Source organism: Salmo salar, chromosome ssa05 (genome assembly GCF_905237065.1).
Source record: "Salmo salar chromosome ssa05, Ssal_v3.1, whole genome shotgun sequence".
Classification (NCBI taxonomy): Eukaryota; Metazoa; Chordata; class Actinopteri; order Salmoniformes; family Salmonidae; genus Salmo; species Salmo salar.
Window position 1 is genome coordinate 77,098,024 of NC_059446.1, and position 11,498 is coordinate 77,109,521.

Here is an 11,498-nt window from a genome sequence, read left to right on the forward strand (position 1 = left end):
TAAATGAGTCAGGTTTGTAGGCCTCCTTGCTCGCACACACTTTTTCAGTTCTGCCCACACATTTTCTATAGGATTGATGTCAGGGCTTTGTGATGGCCACTCCAATACCTTGACTTTATTGTCCTTAAGCCATTTTGACACAACTTTGGATGTATGCTTGTGGTCATTGTCCATTTGGAAGACCCATTTGCGACCAAGCTTTAACTTCCTAACTGATGCTTTGAGAAGTTGCTTCAATATATCCAAATCATTTTCCTGCCTCATGATGCATTCTATTTTGTGAAGTACACCAGTCCCTCCTGCAGCAAAGCACCCCCACAACATGATGTTGCCACCCCCGTGCTTCACGGTTGGGATGGTGTTCTTCGGCTTGCAAGCCTCCCCCTTTTTCCTCCAAACATAACGATGGTCATTATGGCCAATCAGTTCTATTTTTGTTTCATGAGAGCAGAGGACATTTCTCCAAAAAGTACGATCTTTGTCCCCATGTGCAGTTGCAAACCATAGTCTGGCATAGTTTTATGGCGGTTTTGGAGCAGTCCAGCACTTCCTTGCTGAGCGGCCTTTCAGGTTACGCCGATATAGGACTTGTTTAACTGTGGATATAGAAACCTTTGTACCTAATTCCTCCAGCTTCTTCACAAGGTCCTTTGCTGTTGTTCTGGGATTGATTTGCACTTTCGCACCAAAGTACATTCATCTCTAGAAGACAGAATGCGTCTCCTTCCTGAGCGATATGACGGCTGCTTGATCCCATGGTGTTTATACTTGTGTACTATTGTTTGTATTGTTTGTACAGATGAACGTGGTACCTTCAGGCATTTGGAAATTGCTCCCAAGGATGAACCAGACTTGTGGAGGTCTTGGCTGATTTATTTTGATTTTCCCATGATGTCAAGCAAAGAGGCACTGAGTTTGAAGGTAGGCATTGAAATACATCTATAGGTACATACACCTCCAATTGACTCAAATGATGTCAATTAGCCTATCAGAAGCTTCTAAAGCTATGACATCATTTTCTGGAATGTTCCAAGCTGGTTAAAGGCACAGTCAACTTAGTGTATGTAAACTTTTGACCCACAGGAATTATAATACAGTGAATTATAAGTGAAATAATCTGTCTGTAAACAATTGTTGGAAAAATGACTTGTGTCATGCACAAAGTCGATGTCCTAACCGACTTGCCAAAACTATTGTTTGTTAATCTTGGGGCTATGTGGGACGCTAGCGTGCCACCCGTGGTGCACCCTATCAACAGCAGGTGCATTTCAAGAGCGGCAAATTTGAAACCAAATAAATGTCAAAATTCAAATTTTTCAAACATACAACTATCTTACACCCTTTGAAAGATAAACATCTCCTTAATCTAACCACGTTGTCCGATTTCAAAAAGGTTTTACGGCGAAAGCATAAAGTTAGTTTATGTTAGGAGAGTACATTGACAATAGCTGTGTGTAATGTTTTGTCAATTCAAAGACAGGCGTCACCAAAACCATAAAACCAGCTAAAATGATGCACTAACCTTTAACAATCTCCATCAGATGACACTCCTAGGACATTATGTTAGACAATAAATGCATTTTTAGTTCTATCAAGTTCATATTTATATCCAAAAACAGCGGTTTACTATGGCGTTGATGTTCAGGAAATCGTTTCCCTCCAATAACAGGCAGTCAAGTCAGCACCACAAATTAAATAATTAAAATTAGAAAACATTGGTAAAATATTATATTGTCATTTAAAGAATTATAGATTTACATCTCTTGAACGCAATCAACTTGCCAGATTTAAAAATAACCTTACTGGGAAATCACACTTTGCAATAATCTGAGCACTGCGCCCAGAAAAATACGCTTCGCTATACAGACAAACGGCCATGTTGGAGAGATCTAAAATCGAAAATACTATGTAAATAATCCATTACCTTTGATTCTCTTCATCAGATGTCACTTCCAGGAATCCCAGGTCCATAACGAATGTAGTTTTGTTCAAAAAAGCTCATCATTTATGTCCAAAAAGCTCTGTGTTCTTAGCACATGATCTAAGCCAGCCGGACTTCTCGTCATGAACGAGGGGAAAAAATATATTTACGTTCGTTCAAACATGTCAAACGTTGTATAGCATAAATCATTAGTGCCTTTTTAACCAGAACATGAATAATATTCAAGGTGGACGAATGCATTCTCTTTTATAACGTATTGGAACGAGGGTACCCAACATGAACTCGCGCGCCAGAGTCTAATCGGCCATCACCGTTCCAAAGCTCTTGTTCAGTCAGATCTCACAGTAAAAGACTCAAAACACTTTGTAAAGGCTGGTGACATCTAGTGGAAGCAATAGGAAGTGCCAAAACATTAATCAACCCCTGTGTGTTTCAATGGCATAGGCTTAAAGGTAATTCAACACATCAGGTATCCACTTCCTGTCAGAAAATGTCTCAGGGTTTTGCCTGCCAAATGAGTTCTGTTATACTCACAGACACCATTCAAACAGTTTTAGAAACTTTAGGGTGTTTTCTATCCATATATAATAAGTATATGCATATTCTAGTTACTGGGTAGGATTAGTAACCAGATTAAATCGGGTACGTTTTTTTATCCAGCCGTGAAAATACTGCCCCCTAGCCCCAACAGGTTTTAACAATAAATTTGTGGAGTGGTTGAAAAACGAGTTTTAATGACTCCAACCTAAGTGCATGTAAACTTCCGACTTCAACTGTATATAGCAGAGGAGGCTGATGGAAGGAGCTATAGGAGTACGTCTGGTATACTGAGTGGTCATATAATGTGGTCTTACAACATGGTCCCTCAAATATTGCAGACACCTTCTCTCAATGACTTTCCCTCCCTCATAAACACACAAGGGTGCACACACACACATACAAACGCAAACCAAACACAGACACATGCACAGAAACCAAACACTCATCTGCTGTCCTGTGATGGCATAGGTTAATGGTTACTAAACAGCTACATTGATAGAGATCACCAGTGGTTTAACTCTCTGAAGCCACATGATCACCAGTGGTTTAACTCTCTGAAGCCACAAGATCACCAGTGGTTTAACTCTCTGAAGCCACATGATCACCAGTGGTTTAACTCTCTGAAGCCACAAGATCACCAGTGGTTTAACTCTCTGAAGCCACAAGATCACCAGTGGTTTAACTCTCTGATGCCACATGATCACCAGTGGTTTAACTCTCTGAAGCCACAAGATCACCAGTGGTTTAACTCTCTGAAGCCACAAGATCACCAGTGGTTTAACTCTCTGAAGCCACAAGATCACCAGTGGTTTAACTCTCTGAAGCCACATGTCACATCCAGTTTGGGGGATCCATAAAAATGGTCTCATAACTGCTTCCTGGGGCAACTGTTATCTGAGTGAGTCCACACTGTATGCACAGGGACAATCACTGCAAGGGAAACAAGAGGAGATGACGAAGGCAAGTCATAACAGTGTGTGTGTGTGTGTGTGTGTGTGTGTGTGTGTGTGTGTGTGTGTGTGTGTGTGTGTGTGTGTGTGTGTGTGTGTGTGTGTGTGTGTGTGTGTGTGTGTGTGTGTGTGTGTGTGTGTGTGTGTGTGTGTGTGTGTGTGTCCAAGGCATAGAAAGATAATCATAAAGAGAGAGAGAGAGATGGACCTATAGAGTTAGGAGGGGGGGACAGAGCTGATGAGATGGAGGTGCTGTATAAATATCTGAGTCTGAACAGACCACACCACAGTACAAGACTGACACCAAGGGAGACAGGCTGAGGGAGAGGAGGGATAAGGAATACTGGACAGAGAGACAGAAGACATCAGGAGCTGAAGACTTTGTCCAATAAGAGAAACAGAAGATAGAGGGGGACAAAGAAACAGAGGGATCTTTGAGGTGTAAGTGAGATGGAAAAAGAGAATTAAAGATGGTGAGTGTGGAAAAGAGAGAGAGAGATTAAGGAAGAGAGAGAGTGAGAGATGAACAGAGAGATGGAGCATTTGTATAAAATGGAATTAACTGATTTCCTTTCTATAGCCTTAACTCTAAGAGTATACAGTATACCTTTCTTTCATCATAATTGACCATGTTGATTCTATGCACCACACTAAACCCTATGGACTGACCATTGTCTACACTATTAAGTTGGTTCCTCATCCACAGACAATGATGACAGACCCAGTGAGGATGATGAGGATAATGCTGCTGGCTCTAGTCTTCATCCTGAGTGTCACTATGCCCTGTTTATCTGTCTACAACAGTGGGGAGTGCTACTTCAATACCAAAGGTGCGTGTATGTGTGTACAGTATGTGTGTGCGTGTGAGTGTATTAACCATGTGTGTGTGTGTATGTATCTTATAGGAAGCTGTGAGTACATGGGCCAAGTATATGGAATAGGTGAGAGTTGGATGACCAAGGACTGTTACCAGTGTCATGACTGTCCTGATCAGGTCAGGTTACAGGAGACCACAACCCTACAGATTATCTCTCACCCCCAACAGAGGAGGAGAGATCTAGGGCTATGAAGATGTGGGGGTTTTATGAACCCTCACGCCCATGATAAATCTTAGGCCACAGAGAAATTCCTTTGTCCTCACTATGGAGAACTGGCCTCAGAACATTAAACATGCAATAAAGGGACTTTGGAACAATGGTTTCCGTAAGCCACAATGGTGGTCATGACGATAGATGGAATATGAAAATGTATGTAATTTTTGTCTTGTTGTTAAAGGTTAATACATGACGTTATTATGAAAACATTGTAACTTTATGATTTTTCCCAGTATATGCCTGATGTTTATACATTGTACATTGTGTGGAAAATATCCAAATCAAAGAGAATGTTTTTGTAAAGATGAAATGTGACGTTAGTTGTCTAAAATTGGATTTGAGTAAAATCTAGGCCTTGTCTCTTAATTTGGTACGCCCAGAGAATTGCCCTAAAGGCGGTTATGCCCACTTCTGACCCGAAGGTATAAGACATGGGAGTGAAGAATGAACAGATTAGACTAACTGACCCCAGGCTGCAGCCAAGTTCTAAAAGTTCAACGAAATCCAAAACGCAACACAAGGTTGAAGACAAATACATATTTTTCTACCCAAGCTACGGATGAGTAGCTGTGTCTAAGTGGGTGAATTCAAGCCGAACCACCTAGCCTCCACTCTTCGTCGAATCGTGGTATCTACGCTGTTTCATTCCTACGCTGTGAGCTCTGAGCTACAGAGCTGTCTGTCCTCAGACGACACTATCAGAGAAAGGGGGAGAAATCAGACCACTAAGCCAAAAGGGACACTGACATTGTGAGGACAACCAGAGAGTTACACCAGAGAAGTGCGTCCGTGAGAAGCCTAAACGAGCCACGCGGAGCTTCCCATCTGAGACCTCCAACACGTAATTACATCATTATATTCTGACCCATAAGAGCAGCAGTTCGGGGCAAGGCTAGGGTTAAAATAAGCATAGCTGACTAATGCACCCAAATGTATATTTCTCTCGTGTACTTACTTTGTTTCTCTCTCTTTTAAATCCCCATTTTGGGTAACACGCGCCATAGTGTGTTGGCCCATTAGACTAAGTCCTAATCAATAGCCTAGACTGTGTTTTGTGTATGTGTATCTTTTATCATCCTTTTAGCTTGCTAGTAAATAAATAATCAACTAAGATTGGTGTGGTACGAACTCATTGGTGGGACCCGGGTCCATGCAGATTCCCGGATTATGCGACATTCAGAATGAGACATTAGAGGAAATTGATTAATTAGCGACTGTTGTAAAATCGATATTCTGATATTCTTTGAGTTAATTTGGGAAATAGAAACTCAATAAAACTAATTTTCCCATGGTGCCCCAGGTTAATGAGTTAATAATTGCTTGATTCATTGCTTGATTCATTTAATCACGCAATTATAAACCGTTAATCATTCGATGAGCAACAGTCGTCACATAACTAATACAACGTCACGACACCAGTGTGTCTGTATGGATCCATTTGGAGTGAGCTGCTGTGATCAGTAAGTGTGACCATCACACTGTAGCCTTTTACATCACAATACACACCCCGGCATTGACACTGTGTGATTGTATTGACGGTTGATAGAACAAAGTGTGTTATTAATGTCTTTACCTTCCTCACAGTGGATCTCAACCCATGGACTACCCTGACTGGTGTGATGTGATCCGCAAGCCAGACTCCTGCAACATCATCACTGTGATAAAAGCCAATCACAAGCTGCCTTGTCTGTGGGGACGGGGTCGTCTGTGGGGACGGGGTCGTCTGAGGCCAGGAGCGCGACAGCCGTGGAAATCTGACAGTGGCCCTTTATTTGGATCGGTCCATAATTCTGCCATTCATAAATGGGAAGATGAGAAATGATTAAAACACAGATTGACTGATAGTGTTTCTCACTGTTTCTTATGAACAAATGCAGATAGACTGTCATTAACAAAGGCAGTGCTTGACTTGGACTGAAATTGGTTCCGGTAATCATTTTGGGTGCCGGTACTGTTTATATTTAGGTGCAGGAGCTCCACAATACTTTTGAGATAATATTCTTTTAGAGGAACAGGAGCCCAAGCAGTAGAACATTTGAGATACTGGTACTCAGCTCCAGTGAGCTCCTGCTCAAGTTAAGGCTTGAACACAGCAAAGAATAAGAATTACTGTAATACAATCCACTCACACAGCCACAGCAGCTAATGGCACAGTGACACCGAAAGATTGGGGGAGGGGTTATAAAGTCAGACTCACTGCATTATTGAATTTCCTTCATACATGTACGTTACATTGGACATGTTTAATCCACAAGACGTTAGTACCTAGGTCCTACATGTACCTGATGTTTAAATAAACAGATACGTTTCAAATGCCTTCTGTTCTTCTTCTGTGCATGTAGAGTGGTGCGTGAGCAAAATCCCTGGGGAAGCCAAGCCAGAAAAAAAGCCATATTACAACCTTTGTTTGCTCTGTAACCTGTTAGTTCACCTGCCTTGCCACTGTGATATATAGGCCTGAAGGCAGAGACAGTAAGAAGACAGTGACAGAATAAATTAATCCACACCTTTGTTTAATCAGAAAATCAGTGTCACACTGATCTGTTTCACCTGTCCTTGTGATTGTCTCCACACCCCTCCAAGGTGTCGCCCATCTTCCCCATTATCCCCTGTGTATTTATACCTGTGTTCTCTGTTTGTCTGTTGCCAGTTCATCTTGTTTGTCAAGTCAACCAGTGTTTTGTCTCAGCTCCTGCTTTTCCCAGTCTCTCTTTTTCTTGCCCTCCTGGTTTTGACCCTTGCCTGTCCCGACTCTGAGCCCGCCTGCCTGACCACTCTGCCTGAGCCTGCCTTCCATCCTGTACCTTTGCCCCTACTCTGGATTACCGACCTCTGCCTGACCTGATCCTGCCTGCCGTCCTGTACCTTTGCCCCACCACTCTGGGTTATCAACCCCTGCCTGCCTTGACCTGTCATTTGCCTGCCCCTGTTGCTGTAATAAACATTGTTACTTCAACACAGTCTGCATTCTGCATTACCTGAAACATTATACAGAGAGCAGCCTCTGTCCGGTGAAGTCCACAAAGCATATTGCATGGAACAAACAGTTACATGACCTACAGCATGGTCAAGCAAGTTAAGTTTCTGACATTTTCAGACTACTAAACAACTATTGGAAAGTTACCCCAAGTCGCAAAGAAAACAGGAGCAGCCTCCACAATTCCGGCAACATTTCAACTTCAACATTTCAACATCATCAAATCACCTCTGCTTAGTCTAATACAGTGACAACTTTAAAGATACCAAAAACAATTTAGTGTAATCAACGTAAGCTAAATATGATGTGGCTGTCCATGGTTCTGATTTCTGTGTGTGTGTGTGTGTGTGTGTGTGTGTGTGTGTGTGTGTGTGTGTGTGTGTGTGTGTGTGTGTGTGTGTGTGTGTGTGTATTCATGCAAGTAGAAAAAACATAATGCCGCAATCCTCTCTTTATGTTGATGAAACGGTCTATGACTCTGTCATACAGTACACGCCTATATTTTTTGTTGTTCTAGGCTACCTGGCTAAAATGCATGCTCGCTAGCCTAACTTTTTTCATGGGCAATGTTAACTAGTTAACATTAGCCTTCTACTTCTAGCTAGCTACATATCGAACTTCCATGCTTTCAGGCCAAGGGCACAATGTATGAATTTATGGCTGGATCAGAATCACCTGGTAATCATTGGCCAGTATGGAGAATTAAGTCAAATCACAGTTCCAAATCCCTATCTCCATCCATGGCGAATTTAGAAAAGGGACACTTTTAGCTAGCTAGCCACCGGAGGACAACAACACAATGAGATGCAACAATTCAAGTTGTTTCTGTCAATAGCCGTGTCTACACTTGACAGTTCATGCAGCTTTTGTATTCCGATAATGGAGTTCTGATCATGGAATTCCGAACAAGTCCTGCCTCTTCATTTACATTTAAATGTGTCCACCATGTCTACATTGTGTCCGTTCCTGCACTATATTCAAATGCCAGTATGCATTCTACAAATGGTGGAATAGGCTAAATATGATTTTAAAAAAGGGTGTGTTCGTCAATTCATTCTGGAGTGCCAGAGTGTGCTCTGGGATTTCATAAATTCAAAGTATTGGAATTTGTCAAATGAGCCATTTATAATTTCAAAGCGTGAGCGTTCAGAGCACACACTGGACGCTCTGGCTGAGGAGTAGGGTTGATCTGAGCATTCTGACCTCACAACAGCAGTCAAGCACCCAAGCTAACTGGCTAAAGTTGGCTAGCTACTTCCATACACAAATGATAGAACACCTCACTCTGACCATTTTACTCGCCCTAGTAGAAGTGGTTAGGCTGTTTTCATGTTGTCTAGAGCGTTGGTGACTAACTGTGCTGCTGGCAACAATTGAAAAAATGGCCTAAGTTTACTGACACTTGTCATATTCAACAGGTGTTGCGCATTGGTAAATTCATCAATTATTCTGCGCTCTGGCACACTCAGATGAGAGTGCACTGAAATCGGAGTAGATAGCCAGAGTGAATTTACGAACGCACCCTAACACAACAACAACTGATGGCAGTAGCTAACTATTGTAGCTAAGTAGCTAGCTAACCTCTGTAGCTAGCCAGCAAGATAGCAAGCAACGCTAAAGGGATTGCAAACGAGTTAGCATAACTCTAGCCCTCAATAAATAGTTTTTCTTAATATTAACTAGCTGGCTAGCATTTGAGGCCAGCAAACACGTTCCCCATACACTAGGAATGTATTTCCTCCAATGTTATAATGAAAAGGTGCCTCTGTCCCAAAAACACACGTTTTCTGGAGACTTGTGGGAGGAGTGCTCATGAAGTCCCCCACTGTATGCGCTTTCAGTAGCCTGATTGCATCAAGACTGAGGGGAAATCCGCACAATGTGAGTTTAGTAGTCTGATAGCAGAAGTCACATGTAAGTGTCAAGTGTAGACAAGACCAGGGGCGGAAATCCCAGGGGGGACGGGGGGGACACGACCCCCCCCATCCTGGGAAAAATATAATTTGTCCCCCCCAATATATCACTGAAACATAACTATGTAATTTAAATAATATTAATAATACGCAATGAAAGCAATTGTGCTGATTATAGACACTTAATAGCGTGTTTTTAAGTTTCAAAAGATTGCGACCCCCCCACCCTTTGCCTCACAATGGTTTGATCCACTGCCAGTTCCTTAGTTGGCAAGGTAACAGAGGGGTTGTATCTACTGTCTGAAAGGCACTCAACGAACGTAACTGACGTGAGGTTAATCCAGTCAATCGTGCACACACACTAGCTGAATATGCAGAGCTAGCGCGCAAATATTAACTATTAAGCTAGCTAGTACCTATTCCATTTATGTGGCCTCGTCAAAGATGGAATCTTTGCTATCGTCAATTTATTCCAAGATCAGCATGCAGATGATGTAAGTTAGTGCTTCAAAGTCCCTGTGATAAGGTTAGCGATAAACTGAAGTCCAAACTGAACAGAACTACACTCTCTTCTACCATTGTCTTAAATATATTTAATGGTCTCGTTGCAAAAGCTAAATTGTCGCAAGGGAACTTTTATTTATTTATTTTATTTAACCCGGGTAGCAAAGATTATAGCAAACACCACTGAAACGGAATTGGTGCTCGCTAGCTTTGCAAATTCAGCTATTGTTGGAAGCCAGCCAATATGAAACAAACTATTACAATTACAAAAGGTTGCAGCATATTTTGTGTAAATGGTGAACTCATACAGCTGTCAACTCTTGTCATTTTAATCCGTTTCACATATGCTTGCTACCTTTTAGATCGAAGCCCAAATAGAATGATAAAAGATAAGATGATAGAAGCCCATCTCCTACTGTAAATAACTTACACAGTGTGTGTGTGTGTAGCCAGCCAGCCAGCCAGCCAGGTAGAAAAATGGCAGAAAAATAAAAGACGGACATCAGAGTATTTTTCAGTACACCAAAACGCAAAGTAAGAACCCTAGTAGCCTAATATCTCAAAGACTAGTTGATAAAATGTTCATAAGAAAGAAATGAAATTCTAATGGAAATGTTTCACAATGATGTCATTGGGCAGAGCAGGCAACAGATGGCACACAGACAGCAGAGTTGGGGACAGATATGCAGGGACAGACTGGCAGAGACAGGGAGTCTCAGGTAAGTTTGTTGAGTCTTTGTTTGGCAACATTATGAAAGGTTCTCAATTTTTTTGACTTGTAAAATAGGAACATAATTGGAAAATGCCATGGACACCCCCACTCTCAACTTAAACTGGTGACTGAACTAAGATTTGTTAAAGGCAATGGTATTGCTGTTGTGATTAGTTGTGTAGCTTTGGGTACCGGTAGTTAGGAGTACGGCAAACACCTTATTTCTTTGGTTCCTCAATATACATTTACCATATTACAATGTAGGCTATGTGTTACAGCACTACTTTTGGTGTCCCCCTCAGGAATTGCTCTTGAGAAAATTTCATGTAATTGTCCCCTGCAAAGTTGATATCAGATTTTCGCCCCTGGACAAGACCAATTAGGTATTGCTCTCCATGTGATGTGATTTGAGTGAAGCCAAATCCAAACTGCCTTCCATTGATACCATTCAGCTCGCTCAGCTAGCTCAACATTGGCTATTATTGTATACTTTTTTTTATCTAGGGAGGCCATACAGACGACAATGATGTCATACTATTTTCGATCAGACAACATTAGTTGTTAGATGGCATACACATACAGAGACAGAGGGGCGCTGTTTCGCTCGCTCGGGTGCTTTCTCCGGTGTGATAGAACGATAAATAATTGTGTTTTTTTCTTTACATTTTTGGGGGAAGCCTGGCTTCCCTTGGCATCCATGAATACATCCCACTGATATTGTCACTACATAAAGCACATTTGAAGCACAGTCAGGCATTGGCCTTTCTGTTTTGTCCACATATTCTCACGAACCATTGGCAGGCATCACTCTATGGGGGACTACATAGTACAAATTATACTAGATTCAGTAGCGGCATCAGGTCAAT